General features: G+C 41.6%; 1 protein-coding gene across 1 annotated transcript in view; it reads left to right on the forward strand.

Moving 5' to 3' along the window:
- The first annotated feature begins 2050 nt into the window (after positions 1-2050).
- Positions 2051-25263, forward strand: part of KLHL32 (kelch like family member 32) — a 224746-nt gene continuing 201533 nt past the window's right edge. The window contains exon 1 of the mRNA XM_047761350.1: positions 2051-2405. The gene's annotated coding sequence lies outside the window, so the exon portion shown is untranslated. The remainder of the gene's footprint in view (positions 2406-25263) is intronic.

The following is a 25263-nucleotide window of genomic DNA, read 5'->3' on the forward strand; positions in this document are numbered from 1 at the left end:
AAAAATCTATTTAATTACATCTGAGGCCCTACATTGATCATACAGTGAAACACATTCTAAGAGCTCAAAATTTTTTTATTGAACAAATAATTAGTTTTCCAAAGCATAGTTTTTGTGAAGCATTGTTTTAAACTATTTTTTTTAACAAAGAAAGACCATAGCAATGATACCCAAGAGAGAAATAGTACCTGAAATCTATTTCCTCCTCTAGTGAAAGGATATATTGGAAAACATGCTTGGATTGAGTTCGTATGACTATCTAACAAATTACGGAGTCTTTTATTTCAGAGAAATAAAAGGCTTTCTTAATTTTAAAAAACTTTAAATCAATTTTAAGAAGTCATTTAGGAAAAAATTGCCCTCTCCGAATTAGACATTTTAGTAGACATTTAACATATCTTATTTAATCCTCTGTATCTATGCATCAGCAATATTTATTGAGCCCCTAATACGGGACAGGCATTGTGTTAGCTTGTTATAAATACAACGATGAACAAGACAGACCCAGTTTGGGCAGTAAGAAACATTTCCATAGTCACACGGATGGTGAGTTGATGACATATTTTGTGTTTTTGTGTGTGTATAAATACAATTATAGTCTTTGCTTTTCTCTTTCTTTTTAATAAACAGCTTCTGTGCATTCTAAACAAACAGATAATCTAATGATTATAGATGGGGCTTACATTTTTAAGTACATTAAGTTTAGTGACAGATATTTTATGAATCTTAACAGTGTTATGTTTATGGCTACCAAGTCATTGTAAATATTTTGGTTTCACCCAGACATTTGATCTTCTGGTACAAAACAATACCGAATGAAAAATATAAAATTGCTTATGAAAAATTCTAGAGGATGACATTGCACCTAATGTTTGTAGTCAACTGTTTGTCATTCTCCCTGTGCCTATCTTGGTGTCCAGGACAAATAGACAAGTGGAACTGAGTGTCCAAATATCAAAACCATTGGAATGAAGCACTGGACACCAGGTGGGTCTCAAGGGACTGGGTGAAGGAGGAAGAGGCCCAGAAAACCTCTGGGTCTGAAAGTGGAAAAATTGCTGAACATATGATTTGACACTAATGAAAATGCTAAGGACATCTCAAAATAGATCAGGGCACTATTTCTAACCTAACTGTAGAAGAACACACCTGAAAGAGAGAAACTTCCATCTTTGTAGTAGTTTAACACTTGAAGTTCTACTAAACACAGTTTACTCCAATTTAGTTTCATTTCACTGTTATGTGGTTGCATAACTCTACATTGAACCAAGTTTTTCAATTCAAAAGTCGAATATGTATTATTTTTACCTATCGAAACTATTCACTTTGCTTAGGTTTCTAAGCATGTTTACACAGGAACGACAAGAATGACCCGCAAGAGTGGGCCAGTCCGCGGAATTTAATGGTGGTATTCTAGGGTTGTTGTCTGTTTGCAGTTTTGATGCTGTATTAGCTGCAACCAAATACTCTTATTTCTCAGGTTGAGGGCTTCTGTCCATCCCTGGGATCCCCTTTCATTTAAGATTACTGGATAGCTGTTTTCAACAGCACCATGAAGTTTATTATCCGAAGGAGGGCCACTATATAGGTCCTGAAAAAGGGACCACCAGTAATAGGGACGATTTGAACTTCATAAGTTTGTTGGGTCTGGGGAAGGAAGCAGAGGGCCAGAGCCCACGGCCACACCAATTTGGGAACTGGGCATCTCTTCCTACACGTCGCTCTTCCGCCCTGGGAGGGAGTCGGGGGAGCAGGCAGGCTGGGCCCCCCGGTCTTGTTAGTCGCAGAAGGGACCGCAGCTGAGCCTGCAGGCATTCCCAGTGACCCAGCGGCTGGCACTGCAGGTGCCAGAGAGCAGAAAGACTGCGGCCCAGAGAAGGGGACTTCCGGGGAGAGCGTGTGCGCGCCGGCTCGCCCTCCAGAGCAGGAAAGGGGTGCGAGGCGTGCGCGCCTCCGCGGCGGCGGCGATGGGTGCGGGGCGTGCGTGCGCGCTGGCTCGCCAGAGGCGGGAGGGGGCGGAGTCGCTTCGCGGTCTGAGCCCGCGCGGGACCGCGGAGGTGCGTCTCCAGGCTGACGCTGTCGCCTAGCGCGGAGCCAGCTGGACGCGCCACCCTCAGGGCTGACTGCTGCCTTTATTTACTAGGAAACACTGTTTCCCCGCAGTAGAGTCCAGGAGCGCGCGCGCGCGCGCACACACACACACACACACGCTCGCACACACATCATACACGCTCACGAACACACACACACACGCGCGCGCGCGCAAGCTAGCGCGTTGGTTCTTCACAACTGCATCCCCAAACCGGCAGAGCGAAGCTATTGCGGTTTTTCTTAACCTCAGCCGCGTGGGGCGAAGCAGGGCCATTGACATCTGGGAGAGCCCGGTGCCTGCGCTGCCACCTCGGGTACGTAACCCAGCAGACTGCTCACCCCATCGGGTAAGCCAGTCTCTCTTCTCGTAACCTGTTCGGGGTTGGTGCCTGTAGACCGGAGGGAGGCTGCTGGTGAGCCAATGGGGCAGAAACCGGGGTTGAAATTCAGGGGCATGCAGCCCGTGCTGCCTCTAGCTGGTATCGTCTAGCGGGAGCAATGATTACTCCCGGTTACTTATTCTACTCAATCCTGGAGTTGTTCCCCCTTTCTCCCCTTTCTCGTAGCCCAAGATGTACTTTCCACCTTGGTTGCCAAGGAGACTTGCTTAAACATCAGCCTTGGGGCGTCTATTGAAAGAATTGGTTTCTTAAATGATTCTTTTATTTATTTTGATTTTTAAAACGGAAATATACATTGAGGACCATGTGGTGATTTGACATTTGTTAATCTGTATTCAGGCAACGGTTTCATTCAACTTCAAGGAAAACGGTAATTGCACTGTATGGAATGCTTTAAAAAGGATTCGTCGGATGAATTTTTCAACGGATTGTGCCTTGAATCATAAATTACTCCCATTTCGGTGATCTTATAAAGAAAGCTGATTCCAGTTAAACTCTCTTCCCTTCTCTTTCCAGTTATTTTGCAATTCACTCAGTCATGACTGTCTTAACATTAAAAGCAGAAGATGAATTAATTGTGGTTCCCCACAAAAGGATGATATTCTGTTGTATAATGACCATAACAGGAATACTTATGTGAATTCTTAATGAAAGGAGAGAGTATTCATAACATACATCTTTGCTAACATTTCTATAGCCACTGCACCACTATTAAAGTTTTCTGACCCTCTGTCCATTTCTGAGAAGATTCTGTTTTCTTTCAGTCTCTTACGATGTTTGACATGTATCTATAGATGTAGATATAAAATGTTTGCCATAGCTTAACACACCAGATTCTAAGCTTTAAGAGCTTATATTAGCATGTGGAGAGGAAAGAAGCCGAGAAAGCTTTATAGATCCTGCTGGGCTTTTCTGATAGATTGAATCTTTTATTGGAGCACTGGGAGAGGCCCAGTGAGGAGGTTGGTTCTCCTGTCTCATAGGAACCCCTAATCACTGGGGCCTCAAGTCCTCAGGTGCCTAAATGGGTGAACTTATAACATAGCTCTTGGAGAGAGCAGCAGCCCAGTAATTAACATTTTGCACCAATTTCATACTTTCATTACAAATAGAAATGATCTAGTAAAGATACTGGCATTCAACAATACATTTTGTTTTCTTTTGATCTTTGTTCATCTTTGCTACCTCTTATTATGTGAGGCCAGGAAATATATAATTTTTTTTTAAATTTAGATTTTAAGCTGTGTCATACAGAGTGGAATAACATGAGGAAGAAGGGAGGCAATGATAACTGAGGTGGGTAGAGGGGATTTATACAGCCAGTAAGGGACCTGGGAATGAACATTTTACATCCCAGTTTACAAAGTACTTTCTGTACACTTCTTTATTAATCCCATAACAACCTTCTTAGGTCAAGGAGTTTTCTTCCATTTAGAGCCTGAGGGACCTACACTCAGAGCTTGCTGAAGGTCACAGAGCTAGTGAATGGGAAAGCCCGTGTTGGATCCAGGCTCATCGCCTTTAAAGAAAATCCTCTGGAGTTCTTTTGTGGTGCAGGGGTTTAAGGATACAGCGTTGTCACTGTAGTGGTCCCTGCGGTATTGCAGGTTTGATCCCCGACTTGGGAATTTCCACGTGGTGAGGGTGTGGCCAAAAAACCAAAAACAAAAAATCTTGTGTTTGTATTTCCAATGTGTGCGGGAGTCTGACAGGTAAGGTGAAGGACTGGAACAGGCCCAGAGGGAGAAACGTGGGAGAGAGGGGTAGTAGACTGTGGCCTCTAGAACTTGCAAATCATTGTAAAGGGGGCAGCTCCTACTTGCCTATTGGTAGTTATTGCCACCCTGGCTTTAAAAGCTTTTTGTTTTTTTCCCCCAAAGAAACTTCCAGATTTTTAAATTAGGAATGTGCTTAATTTAAAAAAACTGTAAGGACAACATTAAAAATATATCTGGGGCAGAAGTGGCCTGTGGCCTACCTGTTTGCAGTGCATAACCCCTGTAGTCTCATTCAATTCTAAACTATTTTTCTTTAATAGAATACTGATGTAAACAAATACATTCATCATTATGAGAGTGGAAGTTTTCTGATTTTGATATTAAAATCTCCGAAAAGTGCACTACATCCTTTCTTCAATAACCAGGTCCAATTTTGTTTCTGAGGGTTCCTTGGTCTCTTTCTTATACTTCAGAGAAAATAAAAGAGTGTGAAGTGCTTCAAAAGAGGAATTTTTGAATCTAATGAAAGGAGAGATTTATAGTTTAAAAGTTTTCATGCTCTTAGCTTAATTTTTTTTTTTTCTGTACATTGGACCAAAAAGTATAGAAAAAGTTAGTCCGAGTACCTGTCATCGTGGGAAGAAGTAGAATAAAACGTTGGTTATAAAAAGGATCATCCTGGGGCTTTCAATGAAAGCTCCTGTTAAGGCTTTAGGAAGTTAGTTAAAACCTACCATAGAATATTGCAAGATTATAAAGGGACAGACATGTTAATGGTAACTCAAATGGACATTCAATTTCAGGACACTGGCAGAGAAAATGCTCTTTATGCTTTAAATAATCTTCTAATGAAGCAAATACCTTTTGAGAGGCTGCCACTTTCTGCTATGTCTCCTAAAACTGCAGAGTTGGCAGTAGACTTCACTGAAGCAGACCTGGTCAGGAAGGAGTATTATTTTATTTACATCATTTCTTTTGTGGATCCAAATAGGTCTCATTTAAAAAAAAAAGCCGACGTTTTGACGGTGGCTTCTAATAGCTTTCTTATTCTAAAATCACCCTCTAAGAGGCTTTAGTAATAAATACATGCATTTCAGGTTTCAATTCTTGGAAATTGTGTTACACCTCTAGGAAAGAGCCAGGTGGATGTTAGACAGTACTAAAATAACAAAATCCTGGCTGGGTGCTGTGGGGCTAACATCTCTGCCCTCAAGGATTCAAAGCAAACAAATATATTGCTCCTGCAATTTCAGTTTTTTCCAGCCCCTTTTATATGCGAACTGCTTTCCATAATGTCTTCACAATATCCCTCTAAAGTGAGGAAGTTATTTCCATTTGACAGATGAAGAATCCAAGATTATGTGAAATTAAGCTTGTCCAATGAAAGAAAACTTGAAACCTCAGCAGCTCTCCTTATTTCATACCCACTCTTCCCTGCCAATTACCTAATGGAGGTTATAGACCTGTACATAATTGTGACTTTGAGACAGCCATGTGTTAAATGCTGCAACAGAGATACAAAATCCCACAGAAGCACAGATCCATGAAGAAAATTTTAGAATATTTAAGAATACTTAAAAATATGATTGTGGAGGTCAGATAGGTCCAGTGTGGGAGGAGGGTTAGTGCTGGACCCTGATCGCTGAGTTGGTTATAGTAAATGAAGATCCCTTTAGCTGTTGAAAGATGGAAGGTTCTACCAGTCAGTTGGAATTGTGAGTTGAGAGGATAATGTGCATGATCTCTGATACTGATGAACTCATTGTTGTAACTGGAAGGGTGACACAAGCGGTGGGAAGAAATTTGGTCTCCAATAGGACTGCATCAAGAAGAAGGAACTGGGGATGTAGGGAGGGGGTAGAGGAAGACAAATTGGTGAAGGAGACTAAGAGAGGAATTGTAGATCCAGAAAAGAATCCAAAGTGTAGTGCTGATTCTTCTAAGAGACAGACCATAAGGGAAAGGATGAACTAACTATTATGTTCTCTGTACAGAGTTTGGTGCACAGTAAGTACCCATTAACTACTAGGGTGTGTGTGTATTCTTAATATCCAATACCCCGTAGACAATTTCTACTCATATTATCACTTTTCTATGGAAGGAAAGTGTATAGTGATATTTTACATGAATGCGGTAAGAGTGGACAAATGTCTATATTTTCAAAAATGAGAAATTGTGAACATTTGATGAGAAAAGAATGTATCACTGTAAACTTTTTCTTTTGGTGGGGTCATAGACTTGGAGGTTAGGGAGGCTCTTGCAGAGAGAGATTTTAATGTTAGACACACCTTTGATGAAGTCTCATCTCATAGCTGTGGGACCGGAGAGGAGAAAAGTATGCTGTGTGTTGCTATTTGGAAAATTAAACTCATACTCAGTAGGAAGCCCTTGGTGATGGATCAACGTACTTTGCTCTTGATCCTGATTGGGTCAACTTTTATTTGTTACCTCAGTGGAAAAAGATATGTGACAATTAAGTGGAAATTAGACTTGGATTCAAATACTAGATCTGCAGTGACTGGATAGGAGAACTACCAGTTGGAACCATGGGCACAAGGTAACAAGATGAAATAACATAGAAGACATAGTCAGTTAAGGTCTAGGGCGGAGGACATGGCATGACAGGAGTTCTCTTTGCAGTTGGATATTCATTCCCATTAAGTACAATATCAGCCAGTGTAATGATTTGCTCTTTGGCAGGTAATGGAAAATATTATGAACAAATGATGTTGGGAGCCCATCTTTCTTATTAAACTGGGCTTTTGAAGAAAGCGGTTTTTATTTATTGATTGATTTTGGGCAATGCCCACGGCATGTGGAAATTCCTGGGCCAGGGATCAAACCTGTGCCACAGCAGTGACCTGGGCTATTGCTGGATCCTTAATCTGCTGCGCCACAAGAGAACTCCTTGTGAGAGTGGGTTTGTCTCTGTCAGGCAATGCCTTACTCCTGCCTCCCTTCTTCTATATTTGATTCACATTATTTCAGAATTTCTTCTAGTTTGGAGAATAGAACTTAAACATTTGTTCTAGAATATCTTACTTTCCCTGTTACTAGGAATTAATAGATGAAATTCATTTTGTTTATCTTGGTTCTGTAATTCTGATAGGGTCCTTCCTACTCATACCCTTCTTGCCAAGATCTTTACCTAAGAGATGCAAGAAGCACTAAACTTTCTTCGTATTTCTTTTGCTCTTGCCTTGTATCAATATGCACATTATAATGCATTAAAGCATTTAATATAACTTGATTTAGACATATGGCACTATAAATTTCTGTGAGATTTTAAAAAGAACCATGTATAAAAAAATAACAGTTTTGCAAACCTGACTTGAAGTCAAATTAGTTCTGCATATGGCAAAAGCACAAAAAGCTGTAAATTTGTCTAAAAGAGTTTTGTGAGGTTGGAATTACTGACTGATAAGATGATTTTTAAATGAAAATCTTTGGCAGTTTTCATAGACTCTTGACTTTCTCCTACATGTTTATTTGAGATATAATATATTCTACTTTCCATGCCAGATGAGCTCATCCCAATTACCTAGAAGCAGGACTTTCCTACAATCCCTCTACCCCCCCCTCCCCACCGAACTGTCTGTTTGGCATGCAGTATATTGTTCGAATAAGAAATCCCATCCCGGCTGATTGCTTTAGTGGGAACATAGTCAGTGCTAATGGGACAGATGCCTAGAGCAGTGGAGGAGGCATTTTGCAGTTTTTTATGACACAAGTTCTGTACCTTATTAATTAGAAGCCCTATGATTTATGAGTTTTTGTTCTTCCAGTTCTTACACATTGTATGTGCAAAGTAGCATGGCACAGTCAAAAGAATGAGAACTGTGGAGCCTTCTTGGCTCTGTGATCCAGAGTCCAGCTACATATCCCCTCTTGGTCTTGTTTTCCTCATCTGTAAATAGGAATTCTATTACCTTGGTGATGGGACTATTCTGAGGCTCAATAAGATAGGCATAGAAAACATCTAACACACTGCTGCATGTATAATAAAATCTGAATACCTACTAATTCCTTCCCTTAGCTTCTCTTTCCCCTCCTATCTTTGCTTTCCTTAAAATGAGTGTAGAGTTCTCTTGTGGCACAGCAGGTTAAGGATCTGGCATTGTCACTGCTGTGGCTTGGGTCACTGCTGTGGTGCAGGTTTGATCCCAGGCCCAGGAACTTTCACATGCTGAAGGCACAGTGCCCCCCGTCCCAAAAAAGATGAAAAATTAGTCACTCACATGCAAAAAAAACCGACAAAAAACAAACAAACAAACAAAAAAAAGTGATGGTAGGAGTTCCTCTTGTGACTCAGTGGTAACAAACCTGACCAGTATCCATGAGGATTCCGGTTCAATCTCTGGCCTGGTTCAGTGGGTTAAAGGATCTGGCATTGCTCTGAGCTGCAGCATAGGTGGCAGACGAGGGTCAGATCTGGCTTGTTGCTGTGGTGTAGGCTGACAGCTGCAGCTCTGATTTGACCCCTAGCCTGGAACTTCCACTAAAAAGGAAAAATGAAAAAAAGAAAAAAAAATGAGGGTAGAATTCACTTATGTCTTATGTACTATATAAAATGAATCTGGTCCCTGCCTTAGAGAGGAGCTAACCTCTTTGTGTGATGGAGCTTGGAGTGAGCAGTGGACTGCTTGTTTGGGCTCTGCTGGGGAAGAGGGATGTGTGTATGTTGGGGTTAATGTCTGTGGAAGGCTCTGGCAAGCTTTCCCCTGCTTTTCTGCCACTCCTGGAGCCCCAGCCTAACCACAGAGCAAAGGAGGGCGGGTCAGTTTTCTCCTGTCAAGCAACTCGACGGGGCTCTATTATAGGGTCTCTTCAGGAGGTCCCATCTGTAAAAAAACACAAAGCTGCCCCTTGTGTCCCCTGGGGATTGATAAAAGCAGCACCTAGTACCTGGTGGGTACAGACCTCCTAGCCTTTCTGTGAGGTCAAGTTCTAGTTGCCAACATGTTTCTATTCAACTGAGTTTCCCTTCATGCTGAGTTATGTAAATTTTATGAAAAGGTCAAGAGCTCCCCAGGCTCAGAGAAAAAACTCCTCAAATTCACTTTCAAGTCAGATAGGATTAAAGTCTTCCCAAAGAGAATACTTTCTAGTTAAATCTATTTTTTTTCTTTCTTCTCCATACCACTAACTGTCCCCTCCCCCACCCCTGCTAAGCAATTCATCCTCACAAATGGCAGAGTAATCTTTCTGCTTTTGTGATATCTTTTGCTTCTTTGCCGACCTAGGAGTGCAGAAGAGGTTAGTGTGTCCTGACTTTTTTTCAAGGTCACCCCCATGGGCTTGGGGTAACCCAGACAGCAGTGGGAACTACTGGCAGCCTATCACACTGGTGACTTTTGTAGCAGTGATAACAAAAAACATTTTTTTCTAGGAAGGTAGCCCGAGAAGTAAATTTTAGAAACTTACCCAGCTAAGTTCTGTTTTTATCATACAGGGAATTACAGAGCACTTCATTCCAGAAAAGACTCTTTCTTGTGCTAAAATGTGCTCTGGTATGTATGTATGTATGCATACATGTTTGTATGTAGGTATGTATTTTTTAGTGTTTCTTTGAATGTTTTGCAATTTAATAATTCAGATATATGTTTAGTAGTTGGTAAGTAACATTAGTTTATATACCTAAAATAAGAAAGGCTTAGGGAATTGCCGATGGTAAATTTGTGATTGTTTGTCAGAATATTCTTTACCCATTTTTTTACTCTCTATGAATACAAAAGAGAATGTTTTAAATTTTTTTAAAAGATTCAATATGTAGTAGATAATAACTACAGTGAGGTGTGAATTTCAGGATGAAAAATATGGTAGCCAGGATGACATTAGCGCCAGATCTTACATTTGAATTCAGTTTACAGACCAGCAAAGTTACAAAATCATATTACTAAGGGAAAAAAGCCTTTAAGTATGAGCATATTCTTCACCACTTCCCAAGTGACAGCTACGGTTATTATTTTGGAAACTTAGCTTCATATTTGAGGTAGATATCTGAATAGATTTATTTTGATAGTCTCTCTTTGACTTGCTTCCTGATCTATTGTTTGATATTCCCTAAAGGGAGACTTTTTTTTAAAGCTTTTCTGATAGGTCCTAGTGTAGATAGATATAATACAATAACCCTTCAGCTGCAAAGATTCACTAGTCTTTCTTGACTGATGTCCTTGAGCTGATATGGCTGATTGGTTTTTTGAGAATTCAAAGCCTAAAGAAATATGGAATGAAGGTTTTGGGTTTTTTTCTTCTATGGGAACATTAATTACCTACAATCTGATTTAATTTGGGGACAGCTTATCTTTTTTAGCTTTGGGTCAAAACTGTTTATCATTTCTTGAAGGTATTTAATATTATCTACAGATAGCACTGCCTAATTGATCAAATGTCATTTGAGAAACTCATGCACAGCCTTGAGGCCTTTCTCTACAGCCTTTAACTTGACTTTTTACTGGAACTCTAATTTGTGAATCTTAGTGTCATCTGTAGGGTTTTATGGTTAAATTTGCTTTTCTGGCCTTGTCATCTTTCACAAAGTTGTCAACTTTTGATTTCTGTTTCATGTTGTTCTATCAGTATTGCTCTCCAGAAGTCAGTAGTTAATTTATTGTCACTACATATTATTAATTGTTAAAATGGAATATTGATATATTTGATGTATGTAACTGACAAGGGATTTGCAGATGTGGTTAGAATTCAGTGGCTAGCACCTTTTTTCTTTGTGGCGAAGGGTTTGGTAAGCATAGAACTGGGATAGGAGGAGTCAGTTCCATGGTTTCACTATGTAGTAGCATCAGCCCCAGGCATCACCTTTATAAATAAGGACATACTTTACCCTTGGACCTAAAGGGGCATGAAATTCCCAGACCCCTTAAATATGTGCCTTGATTACTTTATTTTTCTTTAGGGGCACTGTATTCTTAGCATTCTTCTGCTCCCTCGGTATTGACCTGTTTTTGGAAAACTGTATCTTCTGATTGCTTCAGAATTTTGTTTTCTTCATTCTTTGCTCATGTGGCCCAAGATACTTAATTTTTAAACTTTTTTCTTTCTACACCACAGCCATAGCAAGGCTAGATCTGAGCTGTGCCTTCCACCTACACCACAGCTCTGCCAGATCCTTAACCCACTGAATGAAGTCAGGGATCAAACCCACATAATCATGGATACCAGTTGAGTTTGTAACCCACCGAGCCACAATGGGAACTCAGGCCCAAGATATTTAAGAAGGCCAGGTATCACTTGACTTAACTTTTTATTCTCTCTTATCTAGAACTTCATGGTGGACCTCAGGGTTGGGAGCAGATTGAGAATTTCAGGAGAGGGTCTTTCTCTGTGACGGCACAGTACCCACCAGTAGCTCAGTATCAGTATTTTAGCCTGGAAAGAGGATCCTGTCACAGGAGTAAGCCACATTTTCCTCCAGAGCCAACTTCCAGGCTTCCTAAGGGTAGGACCAGAGTTGATAAGGCTTTTTCTTGAGGCTGCTCCCACCTGTGGTTGCTTGGGTCCCAGAGCAGAACTGAAAATCCCTCACTGCTCCAAATTTCTGTGGAGTAAGGTGAGGCTGGGGGCAGACACAATGAGACGGATCGGGAGGGCAAGGGCCCTTGGGGTCCTTAAGTGTCCAGCTCTGCTGGGGCACTTGACTTCAGAACTCTGTGCCGAGTCTTCTTTTTTAGAAACTGGGATCATGGTAAGAATAATGAGAACAAAATTAGATATAATTTTTAAAAGCTCTGTGTATGTTACAAGAGCTCTTTTATTACTTTTGGCCATTCTGGAAAACTTGTTTTAGAAGTTCATATCTAATCACTGTTCTATAAGTAAGTCCAGCTCAGAGGTTGCAGCCAGGCTGATCCTCAGAAGGACCTAGTTGTTGTCAAAATATATATTCCTGGGTGTTCCCTGGTGGCCTAGCATTTAAGGATTTGGCTTTGTCACTGCTGTGGCTCAGATTGGATCCCTGGCCTGGGAACTTCTGAATGCTGTGGGTGCAGCAAAAAACAAAAACAAAATAAATTCCTGGGGTCTCTGTGTTTATTGTGTTGGAATCTGTATGGGCGCTGAACTCCTGTGTATTAAAACACCTTCTCTGAGTGATTCTGATGGTGGGTCTGATCTAGGAGCTGCAGGTCAAGAACACAGTGACCTGCTCATCCTCTGCCTCTTATATCTTACCTCCCAGGGACATGCCACCTGGATCATGGCCTCAGTTTTGTCATCATTTCACTTAACAAAAAAATAACAAGGTAAATCAGTTCCAAGGTCACACAGCTCTCTGGAAACTAAGCGATGTTTAAACATTGCAGGCACTTCTTTACTAACCAAGTGCTTCATCTGGATAAGAGTTGTGATGTGTGATTAACATCTTCATTGCTGATGGAGTTCTCTAGTGACTCAGTGGGTTAAGGATCTGGTCTTGTCACTGCAGCGGCTTGGGTCACTGCAGTGGCTCGAGTTCAGTCCCTGGCCTAGGAACTTCCACATGCTGTGGGCGTGGCCCAAGCAAACGAAAACTAAAAACATCTTCACTGCTGGAACAGAGGTTAGGATTTTCCACTCAGATTTGTGTACAACTAATCAGGTGAATCAGGAGCATGTTTATAAATATCCTCATTGCAGTTTTACTCAATATTGAAGTAGTTTGATTAAAAAATAAGACATTTCCGCACAAAATCAGATGCTTTTTATTTTATATCTTTTAAGATTTAGAGCATTAATGGTGATTGCATGGCTTTATATAAGCCAGCTGGAGAATACAGTATTTCATGGTGGATGAAATCTTATGAGTCATTGATTAACCCATCTGTGGTGAACTGTGGCAGAATAGTGTAGATTTTTACAGCAGGATTTTGGGAGCAGAGAAACCATAAATTTGAATTGTCATTTACTCTTTATTTTAGGGAGAGTTCAGAGGGTGCTCTGCAAGTTTTTAATAGGCTTTTAAATTTAATATTCTGTCTTTAGAGGCTGGCTGAAACAGTGTGACTGTGTGTGCGCACTCATGCATCTTTTTATGCCTGAGGGGACTTTCATGCCCTTCTTAACTATCATGATTGCACAGCATCACAACATTTGAATATCAGGCATTTTGAGGAGATATGCAGCTGTTAGTCACATGGAGATAAGGAGAAAAAGAGACCTTGCCATTAGACAACTTGTGACTTTACGGATGAATTTTACACGTCTGTGAAAATGATCAGAGTGGTGGTCATGGTGAGGATATTACCTACTTATAATATTAAGAGTAGTTATGTTGAGGTGTGTGAGTGTATGAAAGGAGGGCAGATATCATAGTTATATTTGTTTGTGTCCTTTAATCATTGTTGACTATTATGATGGTTTCTCTGGTGTTGACTTAGGTACAGACCAGCTTGAGCCCTACTGCAGGAAAATTGTTGAGCTGAAGAAAAAGTCTTTTGACCTAAAGAATGGCCATTTCAGAACTGGAATTGTTTTATTGTTACCTTTTCCTCCCTAGAAAATCAGATGAAATGCTGTGTTTAGAACTTTTCCAAATTAGAGTTAGGGTGTACTTTTTCTTCTCTCTTTTGTGTTAAGGACAGGAGAGAGAGACAGAGACAGAGGGAGACAGAGAGAGGACGGGTGAAGGTAACTGTAGAACTGCATTTACCATCAGTTGGTTTTGAGGCTGCAGCTTCATTAGGGGGTAAGCACTTGGCTGTTCTGCCAAAATCATCTTTTTAGCCATCTGTGCCAAATTAGAGGAAGTAATGGCTTTGGGCACAGCTGCTGAGTCTAATGTGTATTTCTAACTCATGTATTAATGATAATGATCACGTGGAGAAGTCTGGAGGCTAAATGTGCAGAATAAATAGAGCCAAACACATAAAAATTTAGAAAAATAAGAAAGGAAAAAAACCCCTGTATTTTACATTGTGAAATGAGAGTAGGTGTTGTTTAAATCTGCAGATAGGGTTTAACCTTTTCTATCTTCCTCTCTTTACAATGGCTTTTTTCTAAGGAGCAATAACTCACAAGAGAGACTGACCTTGAATTTTGGCACTTTGTTGTGATACTTTCTGCATGCTGCTCTAACAGTGAAATTTTTTTACAGGAGGTGGATTTCATGATTGTATCCCAGCATTTACTGATTGGGCCTTTTCCCAGCTCAGCAACTCTAAGGGATGCATGGGATGCATGGCTGCCATTCCTGTCACTGCTCTTTTTTGTCGATTCACTTGGACCAACAGCAGGACCTTTCCAGGCCAGGTTAAGTCTCATGTCATTAGAAGTAGAATTAAGAAGTTATTAAAAAGTAAGCTATTCAGCATTCCTAAGATAAAAAGGCCAAGAATCAGGATTTTCAGTAAACATTTCTACATTATACGTGGCTGATTCATTTCTCTAAAATACCCCACCTAATCAATGTGTCGACAGGAACCTACCCTATGGTGAAATTCACCTTTAAAAGAAAGTTACCAATATCATGGGATGGGACTTTGGCATAAATAAGAGAATGTAGTAGCGAAGTTCCCCATAGATGCTTTTAAAGTTTTTTCCTCCAAACCTGCCTCATCCAGGGCTTCCCCATCTGTAGTTTCTCAAGCACAGAACTGTGGAGTTATCTGTGCTTCTTTATCTCACAGCTCACATCCAAGCAGTCAGGAAATTCTTTTGGCTTTTACCTTCAAAGTACACTGGGAATCTGAGTGTTTCTCACCACCTCCTGCTCCCACTGCCTCCCCAGTCAGCACCACCTGATGCTTAAATGACTGTAGCAGATTCCTTGGCCTCCTGTGGATTCTTCCCAATACCGCAGCCAAGGTGATCCTTGGAAACTCTGAATGAGATCACCTTACTCTTTGGCTCAAAACTGCAATAGACTCCATCCCATGAACCAACACAATCTGAACCATCTACCCTCCCTCCTATCTGCTTTCCTCACCCTCTTCTACTCTTTCCTGTCCACTCTTGCCTCCATCTCCCTGGCCTCCTTTTCTGCTTTTGAACCCGTGCATATTCCTGTTTTTTTCTGCCTGGATAGCTGCTCCTCCTGGCTGTCCCTGGGCTCCCTCTCTCACCTCCTTCAGGTCTTGGCTTAGATGTCACCTTCTCACTGAGACCCACTGTCATCAACTATTTAAAACACAGACTCCCCACCTCTCCTACCCCCTTCACCCACAATTCTCCTTATCCTGTACTATCCTTCCTTTTCCATAGCTCTCATTACTTTTAAAATTTTTTTTTTATTATTTTTAGGGCCGCACCCTTGGCATATGGAGGTTCCCAGGCTAGGGGTCCAGCCTGCCAGCCTGTGCCACAGCCAGAGCAATGCCAGATCCGAGCTGTGTCTGCAACCTACACCACAGCTCACAGCAACGCCAGATCCTTAACCCACTGAACGAGGCCAGGGATCAAACCCACAACCTAGTGGGTTCCTAGTCAGATTCGTTTCTGCTGCACCATGATGGGAAGTCCCTGATACTGTCTCTTAATAAGCCTGGGCAACTTTCCATGTTCTGTGTTTCAGTTTCCTCATCTGCAAATGGTATAATTCTGCCTAATTGGATTCATTTACGCTGCGCCACAGCGGGAACTCCCTCATTACCTTTTAAGAACCGCTTTACTGAGGGATATAGTCTATAGACCATAAAGTTCACCCCAGCGTAAGTGTACAGTTCAGTAATTTTATAAATGTATGTAAGTTGTACAGCCATCATCTTGATCCACTTTGAGAACATTGCTACCAACCCCCAATGTTCCCTTGTGCCCACTTGTAGTTATCCCCACCCCGACTCCATCCTAAGTGACTTCTGATCTTTTATGTCAGTAAATGCACCTTTTTCTAGACATTTGAATCTTGGTCTTCTCTGACTTTGTGCCACCAGTGCTCAGTACGTGTGGGTTAAAGGAGCTGTGTATTTCTGTAAAATTAAATATTAGCCTATTAGTGTGTCTCTGACCTTACCCGCAGCTGCTGGGGTGTTATAGGGCCTCTGCATTTCTCCTTCCTGGCCTCTTGCATGCCCTCCTCTTCCCTTAGTTCTACTGGCTGATTCAGGTCTCCCAGTAAAGAAGTGTGTTTTTTCTTCCATCCCTTCCTGTGGATTGCTGTCACACGAATATCCTTAGAAACTTGGCTTTCATTATCCCATTCTTCTTTTTTTTCCTTTTAATTTTTTTTTATTAGAGTTGATTTACAGTGTTCTGTCAATTTCTGCTGATCCCATCCATTCTTTCTAAAAACCTCCTATGCCCCTTTACGACCCCTGGCCAAATTAGTCTCAAAAGGCATTTCCCCATCTGCCTTCTAATTCTTCCCCATGTGAACTGTCTCCCTTTCTCGGGCTCTGGAAATAAGCAGGCTTTCCGGAGGTACTGATTTCTCTCCAACCTCTAGTGTGATGTATGTCTGATTCCTAAGCCTCTTTGTCAAGTAATGCGTGATTTAATTAAAAAAACGTTTAAAGCTCCTGGGAGTTGGCTATTTAAAGGAATCCATTAATTTATCTCTACTATATTTCTCTATGTTGAGTATTCTCAAAACAATGACACTTCCAAATTTGCTTTATATCCAGGATTTTTTTGTTTTTGTTTTTAAATCAAGAGCTTCTCTAGCCACCGGCGTAGTGAAAGAAAGTTACAAGATTAATTCTATAGTGGAAACAAAACGCATGTCTGGCTAAGACCCTCCAGCATGAGGAGCAGACTTCAGCTCTGTGTCATGGTTCTGGGTTCTGTATTCACTGTTGTTCCCTGCCACAGGGTACTGGGCAGGGCTGGGTCCCACAGTGGAGAACTTTTCTTCTGGGATCCAGCCTTCTCAGGTGCCCCCCCACGTGCTATAGATGTCACGTCCATCCTCTTCTGTGCCATTGTTACTGCTTTTGGCTGCTCTGGCCCTTTTTGAAGATCGGTGATATTAAAGCTGCCTTTGAATGACACTGTCCCCTAGCCACTTAGCTCCTCCACAGCCAGTGGGGCTTTGGCTTCTTGTAGCTGCCTTTCTTTCTTTGTGGAACAGCAGCAGTGGGATGCGTCTGTGGGATGGCTTTAGAGACAGACAGCCTTAAGGTTGAATCCTGATTCTTCTGTTTATTAGTTGTTTGGTTTTGAGAAAGTTATTTATCTCTTTGAACCTGAATATCCTCATTTGTGTTCCAGAGACCGTTATACCTACTTGGAGTGTAATCATGGATCCAGTGGATCCGTGAGGAAAAAGTGAATGTAAATTTCCTGTTCAGCAGGAAGTAGGCACCCAGTACATATTGAATGTCTGCTGGGTGTCTATGATTATTCTTAAGCAGAGGCAGGAGGGACTGGGAGTTGAGGTTGCTCCCCTGTCATCAAGATGAGCAGGTCTTTCTCCCCGTCATCACCTCTCCCTAGGTGTGGGGATAATGAGAATGTAGGCAATCTTATTTTGTTTGTAGAAAGCTTTCGTTTTCTAATACTCAGTGTCTAATGCAGAAGGACAGCTGTGCTTCACCGGCCACACCTGGTGTGCCTGTGTAATCCTTTACCTCTCATTTCAGGATGAAAGCTATAAAAGCCTGGGTTGTTGTTGCTTCTTAAATATGCTGCCATTGGTGTGTTTGCTTCTCAAAGCATCACCAGTTTTCTTATTAACATTATCCTATTGTGTCAAGAATGCTCATTCGGCACCTAGTTCTGGGGCATCTGTTAGATGCCAGGCTCTGTGCCAAGTGCTGATGATTCAATGGTGAGGGAAACAGATCAGAGCTTTGTCTTGGAGCAGACACTCTAGTGGAAGTGATGGGCACTCATCAGATGACTTCACAAATAAGGCAAAATTATAATAGATATAAATGCTGAGAATATGGGGTTCGTGGTGTTATGGAAAGTGTAAAAAGGGTTTTGACCTGCTCTGAGGAGTGAAGAGGAAGCCTCCCCTGAGACTGTGGAGTTGGGAGTCTGAAGGATGTGATAAGTTAATGAGGTTGGGGAGCCAGAGGTCCAGAATGCTTCAGATAAGAGGAAAAACCTCATATGCAGAGGTCCAGTGCAACAGGGGGAAGAAATAATGATGACAACAGGGTAGAGTGGGGTGCTGAGAGCCAGGGAGAGTAGGGGGAGGTGATGCTGGAGGGTGGGTAGGGCAGGACCACACCTGGGTCTTTATCCTGGAAACAGTGGAAAGCCCCCAAGGAAGGATTTTAATCAAAGAGTGAGAGGACCTGGTAGGAGGAGAGCACTCTTCAGTATAGGAAGGTGCTGCACTCTATTGCTCTGGCTCAAATTAGAGACGATGGTAATACCTTGGCTTGGGAAAGTGGGGACAGAGAAAGAAGACCATTTCAGGTCTTGGTGATGGATTGGATATTGAGAATGAGAGAGCATGAACCCTGGTGAGTTCTATATCTATGTGGTGGTGGTGCATTACATATAAATGAGTGGGTGGAGGCATTTGCATGGATGGTGATACTAATCCATATAACTGCGTGGTGGTGACATTCCATGCAGCTGGATGTATGTTGGTATGATTCATCACGAAAGGGATTCTAGGAGAGGAGCGGAGGGGGGTAAAGGAAATTATCTGTGTGGTTACAGCAGTATTAAATTTGAGCTGTCTTTAAGGTGTTCAAATGAAGACATCATAGAAGACTCTAGGCCTGTGATGCAATTTTTAATTAGGGTTCGAATTGCTTAGAGATAAAGCAGATCATTGAACTCCGAATCTCACAGACCATAGCACAGAATGATTAGGGAGAGAGGGAGGAGCAAATAAAATGTGTAGCCATAGAGGAAGGGGGTAAACCGAGAACGGGTGGGATCATAGAAGCCAAGGAAATAGCATGATTCGAGGAGGAGAGAGCATTCATTGGTTTTGAATGCTGCCATATTCAATAAGCCAAGGATTGAAAATGACAGCTGGATTTATTGACAGTAAAGCTAAGAGATGCCCAGTGACTTGGGGAGCAGAGGCACCAAGCAGTCCAGCCCTTGTCACTTTGCCACCATGTAAATCCTGAAACCATGCTATCACTCTGCTTGAGCACCCCAGGAAGGCAGAGCTTCCCAGCTGGTAGAATAGGAATTAATTTGAACTGTGGAAAACATAGAGATAAGCTTTTAATTTTCTTGCATACTGGAGTTTACAGTAAGGTCCCTACCTACTCCCTAAATGATGTCTGCTTACTCATTCAGCAGACTCTATTGGATACTTTCATGGACCTGGTTGAGAAGTGCTCCATGTCCTGAATACAGTCCCCAAACAGCAGAGAGGAAAGCTAGAACTATAATACATCTATAACTGTTACCTGGGCCTAATGTAAGTATCCCAACACAGGCACAAATTGTTGGCATTCAGAGAAGGGAAAGCTTAATAGAAGGTATGGAATGCACAGTCAGAAACAGAAACATGAAATGCACAACCAAAAAACAGCATATTTTAGGGTAAGAAGCCTCCTGGAAAACTGAGGTAATTAACACCTTATGATTTACTTTAAAGCGACACCAACGGCTCATTAGACTTTCTCAGGTGTTACTTCTTCCTTTGTACTTTTGCAAACAAATTTTTCAAGTCATTTTCAAAGGTTTGCTTACCAGATTGAAATCTGAAAAAGTGAATTTCTCTGAAAATGCTTTTAAAGGTACAGCTTTTATGATTCATATGTTCCAATAACAAACTAAATTTAACTGAAGTACCCAAAAAATCAGCACTCCTTTGGATGAAAAATAAAGAGAGTGAAGAAGGTATGTTTTGTTCTTTCAACTTGGATTGATGCTAGCTTTTAAAATATTAATTTTGAGAAATATCTCTACTAAATAATGATTCTATTTAGGAGGTGGTCAAATGTGGATTTTGGTATTTTGTTTAAGAAATAGGATGATTCTTGCTTTCCTTTTTGAGCTTGTTTGTATCCCCATTAAGAATTAGCTGTATTTGATTTGATTGAATTCCTTAAATTAGTTTCCTGAATGAGTTAGACACACTTTATGCGAAACTATAGCTCTGGGAAATTGATTTTCTTATGCAAAAGAGGTTTGATATGAGGTGATAATCGGCAAACAATTCTGGATAAGACCAATGTTGTAGTCAACTTTGTTAATCAATGAAAGCCCCTTTTATCAACACCTCCCAAAAAATTTGAGCCTGAAAAGTGGCTTCTCAGTGTCCATCCTCCTTTCTCTGTTCCCCCTGCCATCTCTGTGGGGGCTGCTGCTTCACAAGAATCACCTGGGCTGATGCTCTATAGCTACTCTTTTTCTAGGTTGTACCCTTTACAGATCTACCTCACCTGTGCCAGAAGACCCTCCTTGACTCACAAGGAAAATCTGCAAACACTTTCTTCTACTGAAGTCTCAGTTTTCCTGTGTTATGTGTGGGTGATATGGGGGTCGGATGGGAGAAGGGGTTGTCACACAGCTTTTTGAGAATTAAATAAATTCCTCTTTTCTGTACAAAATGCATGTATGCATGTGGATTCCTAAAAGAGTGGCATAGAGCAGTGGGGGCTGTCACATACTTGAAGTCTGTTTGTAGATGCCAGGTTAGAACCTTCTGCTCTGAGCTGTCCTGGGTACCAGGATCTGAAGGCGCTTCCTCAGACACATTTTTTTTCCCCCTAGCAATCTCTTGCTTTAGAGCCAGTGGTGATTCCACAGTCACTGTTCTAAGTTCTGGTGCCATGCAGTTTGCAGCCAAAGGTCAGCTGGCCCCACTTCTCCTGGTCATCCCTACCTGGTGCTACTCCCAGCTCTGCTGCTGTCCCCTCTCAGTGTCTTTCATGCCTCATGCATGTGCTGGATCTTGTGCATGCCTGATCCCCTTGTGTGCTTAAATCTGGGTACCAAGGCTTAGCTCAGTACCCATTTCCTCCATGAAACCACTGCTGCATAGCTCTGTCATGCTGTATTTCTCCTTATTTTAAAGTCCTCATCTACTTCACTCAGTTTTTACATAGCTGTGCAGTGCTGACTTCTGCTGTTCTCTGATCATCTCAAGTGTTTCTTTAATTAGAACGTATATCAATGTCCTAAAGTGTAAGAGCAGGAAAGGACATTGGCATAGAAATACTTCAATTTTTATTCTACCCAGAAAACTGGTAGCAATGACTTGCAGGGTGTGTGTGTGTGTGTGTGTGTGTGTGTGTGTGTGGTGCATTAAGACTATCCTTTCAGGGTCATATGAGAATCTCAAGGAGGGAAGGAGTAAGGAGAAAACAGAGAGAAATTAAAAAAGCCATTCTTCAGATGATTCTGATGCCACCGCTTCCCCGTCCACCAGCATCACTGATCCTTTAGCATCCTCATTCTGTAGAGAATTACTCATAGTACAGAATGGCTTCTGAGCTAGCCGGGAGTAATAAGAAGGCTGTTACTCAGCTCTTCCTTGTCTACAAGCCTTTTTTGAAAATTAAATTAAGGAGTTCCCATCAAGGATCAGCAGTAACAAACCCAGCTAGTATCCATGACGATGTGGGTTTGATCCCTGGCCTTGCTCAGTGGGTTAAAGATCCTGGCCTTGCCGTGAGCTGTGGTGTAGGTTGCAGATGCTGCTTGGATCCCAACTTGCTGTGGCTGTGGCGTAGGCCAGCAGCTACAGTTCCAATTCGACCCCCAGCCTGGGGGTCGAATTAAGGGCTCAGGGCCAGAGATTTAGAGGAGGGGCAATAAACAAAAAGAGAAAAAAGAGAAATGAGATAGATTGTCCATACTTCTCTATAAACATATATACACACACACAACACAATCTACCTATTCATACACACATATGCATGCCTACACATGTATCTGTACACACATGCATCACTAGACATGCACACACATATGCACACATTCTCATTCCTGCACTAATTTTTCCCTCAAAATATATTTCATTTATGGTAAATGCAGTTTCCATATTCCCCTAGAACCAGCTCTTAAAGGACTGGGTCTCTTGGTGGTGTTCACACAGAATCTCTGTGGTAATATGATTTTTACCTCTATGGCTGGGTCTCTGTATCCATAGGTTCTGCATCCACAGACGTAGAGGGCATACTATGCGACTTGAGCATCTGTGGATTTTGGTATCTCCCGCAGACAGGTCCTGGAGCAGCCAGTCCCCGGTGAATACCGAAGGATGCTGCTTTACCTATTTTTGCTGACCCTCAGCGTTGGGTAATTTCAGAAAGGCTATAGAGAACTCTCCAGACTAGGTTGGATCACACTACTGCCCACGTGAGAAAGCACAAGTCCAGAGAAGCAAACTGGCTTGTCTAAGAGAGACAGGAGCAGAACTGGGACCAGGACACAGGTTTCCCAGGACTTGTGTTCATTGGTTGCTCTTTGGTTTTATGGTCCCTTTGGTGTCTCACATAGTACATGTTTCATAAGCCTTTGCTTCTTTTTACACTTAAGGACTTTGAACTCCTGCTGATTTTCCCAGCACAGACACTCACCCCAGCCATCTGGGGAAAGGAAAAGTCTCATCTGGCAGGGGAGTGAGTATGCAGATGAATTCTTTTTATAATTGCTCAAAAGAAGGTTGTTGAAGGTATGATGTATTTAGCCGGCTTATTCAGATCTAGATTCGAAAGCCATTCTCGTGTTCATAAAAAATATTTTATTTTGTATAAAATTCTCAGGACATTCATCTTTTGCTTTCTGAATTGGAGGTCTCACTTCTTGGCCTGTGTCTCTGACTTTGGCAGCTCACTGAAAGCTAGTACACCACCAGCATTCATTTGACCCCCAACCGTATTCTTTCTCTGTCAGTTCCTGTCCTCCAGGCTGTTGCTAATGGTTATATCAAAGATGGGAGCAGCTGGAATCAGATGCCTGTGATTAGTAAGATAGTAATTACTGATCATGCCGACACCAGCAATATTAACTAGTGCCTGAATAATTGAAAATGTTACCTAAGAGGCAAGCATCCATTCAAGGTGTCAGAAAAAAAAAGGCAGTATGTAGAATAGCCTAAGCAGTACTAAAATGTTTTCATTCTGTTTTATTCAGGTATTCTGGCTAAAAATGCTCTATGGAGATAATGAACTTTGAGTTTAGCTAATTGTCTTTTTTAACTTCTTTACAAAACAGAATTATGTAATAAGATCTGGAGGAATGCCGTTTTGGGTGAACAAGTCTGTTTTCTTAGATTTTTCAGGTTATTATGGGAGAAGTGCCCCATCTGCTGCAGTCATAGAATGAGGTGTGATGAGGTTGTTTGCTTATATTGTACCTCATTGTTTAGAAAGTACTTTCAAACTCATCACTTCGTTTATTGTCAATTGAAAGTATTTGGACAGCAGGTAGTTTTACTCTTGTCTTATGGACAAGTAAATGTTGGATGAGAAAGATAAGGAATTTGCCCAGGTTACACAAGTAATACCTTGTGGGGTTGGGTTAGAACATAAGATTGGTTCATGGTTTCATAACACTTTCCAAATCCGTGAGGTGGCAGAAAGCTCTATATATCCTTGCTATATTTCTTTCTTTTTTAAAAAATCTTTTAACAGCTATACATGTGGCATATAAAAATTCCCGGGCTAGGGGTTGAATTAGAGCTGCAGCTGCCAGCCACAGCCACAGCCACAGCCACAGCAGCATTGGATGCAAGCTGTATCTGTGACCTATCCTGCAGCTTGCACAAGGCTGGATTCTTAAGTCACTGAGGGAGGCCAGGGATCAAACCTGCATCCTTGTGGACACTGTTTCAGGTTCTTACCCTGCTGAGCCTCAGTGGGAACTCCCCTTGCTATATTTCTTATGTTCAGGGGAATATAAAAGAAAAACTTCTTTGGTGGAATCTTCTGGGGTTTGCTTTTCATCAGAAGAATAAATAGTCACAGGAAGGAAAAATACTTTTAATATACTTACAGACTTTTCTTCATTGGAAGAATGATCATCTTTATCCCTAAATTTGTAACTCTAAGAATACAATACTACTTTGAAAATTCTTTTCACATGTAGGATATGACTGCCCTATATTGTGTAGTTCTAGTATTTTTGTACTGAATTTGTATGTCTTTTATCATGAGCTACCCTGAATATTTTAATGTTAATTTGGAGAGCTTTTCTTTTCTTTCCTTTTTTTTTTTGTCTTTTGTCTTTTGGAGAGTTTTTCTTTGAGATTTTTTTTTTTTGGCCATGCCTGTGCCATCTGGAAGTTCCTGGGCCAGGGATCAAACCTGCACCATAGTAGTGACCCAAGCCACTGAAGTGACTGTGCCACAGGAGAACTCCATTTTTTTTTTTTTTTGTCTTTTTAGGACCACACCTGCAGCATATGGAAGTTCCCAGGCCATGGGTCGAATCGAAGCTGCAACTGTCGGCCTATGCCATAGCCACAGCAACACCAGATCCAAGCCTAGTCTGCGACCTATGCCACAGCTCATGGCAATGCTGGATCCTTAACCCACTGAGAGAGGCCAGGGATCAAACCCGAGTTCTTATGAATCCCAGTTGGGTTTGTAACCACTGAGCCACAAGGAAACTCCATGTTGTTTTTTAATTATCACCTTATATTGTATTTGAATCATCACCTTCGTTTTTTATATGTTGTTTTTTTAGATCATTCCCATTATCTCAGCACATTGCTGTGCCAACTCTTTGTAGGCAGTGCATAGCAAGCCAAATCCAACACTTTCCAAGCTCACCATGATGCCATAGAACCCACAAACTGTGCTTCCTTCCCAAAGAGCTGGAACTCCCTTGGCTCATAAGTCCCAAGACGCACCCTAAGATTGAGGCATGAGAACTTGTGGGCCTAGTACTTCTGGATATCAGAGACCTCATGGAGGGAATGAAGCTTAGAAGCTTAGTTCTAGCCCAGTGGGCCCACATCAGAACAAAAGCTTGAATCCAAGTACAGCACAGTGTCTGTCACCTGTCATGCATATTGTCCCCTGGCCCAGGTTCACCTGGATTCAAGTGTAAGTCCTGGAAAGAGAAGGATCCTTTACAAAGAGCAAGAAAAACAAAAACACGTTGTTTGACTGCAACCCCTGTGGATTCTCAGTGAAGGGTGGCATTGGTAAGGTGGGCAGTGCTGGTGCTTAGAATTGTGGTCATTTTAGGAAAGGACAGTTTTGAGTAGTGACTCCAGAGAAGTGTCTTTGCCTAGAGGCTGTTGTGGACTT

This window comes from Phacochoerus africanus, chromosome 2, assembly GCF_016906955.1.
Source record: "Phacochoerus africanus isolate WHEZ1 chromosome 2, ROS_Pafr_v1, whole genome shotgun sequence".
In the NCBI taxonomy this organism is placed as follows: Eukaryota; Metazoa; Chordata; class Mammalia; order Artiodactyla; family Suidae; genus Phacochoerus; species Phacochoerus africanus.